Source organism: Lepus europaeus, chromosome 4 (genome assembly GCF_033115175.1).
Source record: "Lepus europaeus isolate LE1 chromosome 4, mLepTim1.pri, whole genome shotgun sequence".
NCBI classification, from domain to species: Eukaryota; Metazoa; Chordata; class Mammalia; order Lagomorpha; family Leporidae; genus Lepus; species Lepus europaeus.
In genome coordinates, this window is record NC_084830.1 from 149,925,962 (window position 1) to 149,931,205 (window position 5,244).

The window sequence follows — 5,244 nt, forward strand, 5'->3', positions numbered from 1 at the left end:
ATAAAGAGAATTGAAAGTGTTGAAAATGAATCTTGATGTGAATGGAAGGGGAGAGGGAACGGGAAAGGGGAGAGTTGCGGGTGGGAGGGAAGTTTGGTGGGGGGGGAAGCCATTGTAATCCATAAGCTGTAGATTGGAAATTTATATTCATTAAATAAAAGTCTCTCTCTTTCTCACTGTCCACTCTGCCTGTCCAAAAAAAAAAAAAAAAAAAGTTAAGAGTGGAAGTAGAAGAGAGACGAGAAAGAAGAGTTGGAGCATAGGCAGGAGGGAGAATTGGAGCATAGGCAGGAGGGAGAATAGGGTGGGAAGTAAAACTATGTTCTTAAGTCTGTATATATGAAAAACATGAAACTTGCATAATGTAAATAAAATATTTTTTAAAAAATTTTTCAAAAAAGAAAATGGTAGAAACTCAAGTGTTTGAATATTGGACAGGAATTCAATGTCATAATCATATGTGTTGGTAATTCCCTTTAGTTTAAGATTTTGTTTTTTATGTTTATTTATTTTCTTATTCTTAAAGACACAGAGACAGAAAGAGACAGAGGTATCTCCATGGTTCATGGTCTCCTATGGAGATGGCAAAGGCCCAAGGACTTGAGCTATCACTTACTGCCTCCCATAATGCATTAGCAGGAAGATGGATCAGAAACAAAGTAACCAGTTCTCCAATCAACACCGCTCTGATACAGGATGCAAGTCCCACATAGCAGCTTAATCCATTGCACCACAATGTCCATCTCTCTCTTGAGACTTTAACCTTAAAATACTTACCTGATATGGAAGACTGTGATATAAAGAGAAAATAATGGACATTTTGAATACAAAAGATGTGCTTCCAAATATGAAAAAAATGGTACCCAAGAATGGAGAGTAGTGGAAGACGATTCACCTACATCCCTCTTGCTTGACATTTATAAGCAACACAAGACATGCAGCTCCATCTAAATACCGCATGCATCTCCAGTTTGTTCCATGTCATGTATTTGACTAGAAACTGTTCTACAGAATGAGTCTGTGAGTGTGGTTCTACTTGAAACGGCAATTAATGTAACTGTACACTCTATGTTTACGTAGTGGATTTTAATGCCAAAAAAAGTCATCATACCAGGGAAAAAAGAAACCATTGTCTAAAATGTGGTACAGTGTTTCAAGAGCTATTACCATAAAAAGCCTTGAAAGGCAAAAGCAACGTGTAAGCTTGGAATATATAATAAAACAACAAAAATAACTGAGGAGTTGGAAAGTGAACTTTGCCTATTTTTCTCCCTCTCCTCTCCATGGCCACCCCAGTCAACCACTTCTGAAGTTTTTGCCAATTTCTCTTGAGCCTTCCATCCTGGATTTCCCTTTCCCAATTCCTGTGATCCACTATATCACAGCTGCATGGCCCTACTTGCTGATTCTTGAATATGCTCTGAATTTTCAGGCCCTCAAGCATTTGTTGGTGTTCCTCCCTTTCACTGAATACCTTCACTTTCTACTAAAGTTTAAGAAAACGTTACTCATTTTTCAGTTCCCAGCATAGGTCACCATTCCTAAGCCCCACCTAAAGCAAAAATAAATACTTTGTCATGTATATTCCTGAAGCTTATGACTATAGCTCCAGGCCAGAAGTTATCACATTTCATTATAATTAGCTGTTTATGTGGCTATTCCCATGTAAGTTTCTCAGAAAGAGGAATTTTACCTCATTTGCTTTTGTATGCCCTGTATCTAGCACATTGTCTTGCTCATCAAAAGACAATCAATAAATACGCATTGAATTCTGGGTAAATAGAACAAGGGAAAAGAGCTATAAAAAATATTCAGTGTGGAAAGGCAGAAGATGAAGAGAATCGAAGGTTCTGATGGGGTTAAAGATCATGTTTTGAAAATGTTCTCTACAGAAACATGTAACAATTAAGATTAAATACAAAAAAAAAAAATGTAAAAGACATGTTCTAAAACAGATAATGCTACAAAAACAAAACCAATCCACACTTTATGACATGAGTGGAACTGGAGGCAAAGGTCTGGGTGTCAGGTTGTCAGCAAGCAGAGGTGCAGATTCATCACACGCATGTAAAGGGTGATAATACCTTTACTTTACTACACAAGACGAGAGAGATTAATCTACTCATGTAGTGCCTGTAACAGCACAAGTTGGTTCTGTGACTCTAAGGAGATACTTGAAAACAGCAAAATGTTCGAACTTCATAATCCAACAAGAAAAGTGGGCACATGGGCAAAGATTTGCCCAAAACTGTGAAGTGAAGGTACGCTGGACTTAAAATCTTGCCTCTGCTGCTTTCAAATATGTGACTTAGACAATTGCTTAACATAGTTGTCTTTCAAAATTGGGCTCCTTAACCTTTTTCTTATCTGAAAAATTAAATAATACCTACCTCTTGGGGTTTGGTGTAAAGATAAAAATGTGGTAAACATTTGTGTAGCTCTTAGGATAATGCCTGGCACATACTAAGGACTCAGATTTTGTTTTATTTTATTTTATTTTATTAATTCATTTATTTGAAAGGGAGGGAAGGAAAGGAGAGGGAAAAAAGAGAGAAAAAAAAAAAGAAATGGACAGAGATTAAGAGAGCTCTTCCCCATTGGTTCACTCCCCACATACCTGCAATAACTAAGACTAGGCTGGATTGAAGCCAGGGGCTGGGAATTTAACCCAGATCTCCTGTGTGGGTAGGAGGAATCCAAATCACCTGCACCATCACTACCATCTCCCAGGTTTGCATTATCAGGAAACTGGAGTTAGGAGCCAGAATTGGGAACTGAACCTAGTTACTATAATGTGGAATGTGAGTATTTTTTTTTTTTTTTTTTTTTTGACAGGCAGAGTGGATAGTGAGAGAGAGACAGAGAGAAAGGTCTTCCCTTTCGCCGTTGGCTCACCCTCCAATGGCCGCTGCAGCCAGCGCATCTCGCTGATCCAAAGCCAGGAGCCAGGTGCTTCTCCTGGTCTCCCATGCGGGTGCAGGGCCCAAGCACTTGGGCCATCCTCCACTGCCTTCCCGGGCCATAGCAGAGAGCTGGCCTGGAAGAGGGGCAACCGGGACAGAATCCGGCACCCCAACCGGGACTAGAACCCGGTGTGCCGGCGCCGCAAGGCGGAGGATTAGCCTGTTAAGCCACGGCGCTGGCTGGAATGTGAGTATCTTAACCATTAGGTTAAATACCCACCCTCAAGCCTCAAATTTTAGACACAGTAATTATTATGGAAGCTTTGGTTCTAACAAGAAAGAAATATCAGCCAATGGAAAATTCCACTAGGTAGGAGCTGGAGTATCATGTAATCATTCACTGGAATTAACTACCACTGTTAAAGTATATTTAACCATATTTGCCTGCAACTGTATGGGTAAACCTTAGAAACATTATGTTTAAAAATAAAGCAAAGACCCAAAGAATATGTACAGAATTATACAGTTTATGGGAGGCTCAAAAATGTAAAAGAGTAGTATCGTAAATATGCATGCCTTTGGGTGCCAGTGGTACAAGTCAAAAAACTTGACTAGGAAGATGACACACCAACCTATATTAAACATTATCAATGAAGTGACAAGCAAAATAATAAGATAATAAGATTACAAGTTGAAACAAAGCAGTGTCATTACTTTTTATTTCTTTAAAGGAAAAAACAACACAATCAAAAATAAAAGAAGGAAGGAATTGTGGAAGGACCAATCGTTACTTTGCTCTTCTCTCCTTGCAACTGTATTAAGTCTATCTCTGCAATAAGGGGACATCCCCCAGGTGCAGGGCTTCTGTTGTTCACTCTGCATGTTCTGACATAAGATAAAACATTATTTTGACAATTATGCTCCATATTGAATTCATTTCTAACAAATCTAAATGCTAAATTTTGTCTTAAAAACTTAGAGGGATATTATTCCTTCAAAAAGCAAAAACAAAACAAAAAAAATGAAGAAAATCAAGTATGGGCTCATGTGATGCAACACTGGAATTGCTTGACACAGATATTTCAAAAATGAGTCACACTGATGAAGGGCCCCCAAAGCCTACATTCAGTGGGAGACAGAAAATTTCCCAAAGGGGTATCAGGCCCTTGCTGTTACCTGAAGAGCTTGGGAGTGACTATAAGATCTTAATTCTCAAAAAAGGCAGAATTTCACATTTCCAGGTAAAATATCCTAAATTTTTATTGCTGGTGCATTGAAGCTCCCAAGACCACCCTCTGGTTCAATGATTCTTCAGTTTCTAGAACTCAATAAAACTGCCCTATAGACCCAACAAAGGGAAAAGACAAAAAGGACAGAATCTGGGAGAAACTGGGTACAAGTCTGCAATTATCCTTTCCCTGTTGAGTCTCGTGGACAGGATTTAATTCACCCAGCAACAACGTGTGACAGCAGCCAGAGAGGCTCACCTGAGTCCTGGTGCCCAGGGTTTTTACAGGAGGTCAGTCATGGTCAGGTAAGCACGGAACACATGCATGACCAACCTTAGCCACTCACACTCCAGTCCCTCAGAGGCCAACCTGATGAATAAAGCCCAACGTGTCAGGTACACACACAAAAAAACTTCACCATAAATCATATTACATCCCTTCCTCCTCTTAGTAACAGGATCCCTGCTTTTCCTTTAAGTACCCTCCTTTTTCTCTCTCAGTCCAACGGTTCAGTTAGAGATGTCCAGGGTTAGGTCACATGACCCATGCTGGGCAAAGGGTGCCTGCTCACAAATAAACAAGTAATCCAAGCTGAGTAAATAGAAACTCCCCTTGGGAACTATCAGGAAAGAAACACGCTTTCACTGCAGGTTGATAGAGTCAGGAGACCATGCAAACCTTGACATGGTGTTGGACATCTTTGACATCACATATTGAAGCCCTGTCTGAGCATGAGACCAAGATAGTAGACAGCAGAGATCTGAGACAGAGTCTAATTCCTTAGAATGGTGAACAGCTCCTAGATTTATTCAAGGTTGAAGCCACCAACCTTCCAAAAATACTAGCAAGTTTTGCCATAGCTAGACTAGACTAAGTGCATTTCTGTCACTTGCAACCAGATAAAAGACCCCAGCCAGCTGGAAGATATATGTTGGGAGGGAATGTTGTGATGTGAAGACATTATCAACACACATTTCAACTTATGCTTAAGCTAAATAGATGCTTAATAAGTGTTAATTAATTTTGATGACATTGTGAAATGTTAATTTATGATAGGCAAACAGGCAGAATTTAGTTAACAATATACAAAATGGATGATCTCATATGCTAAT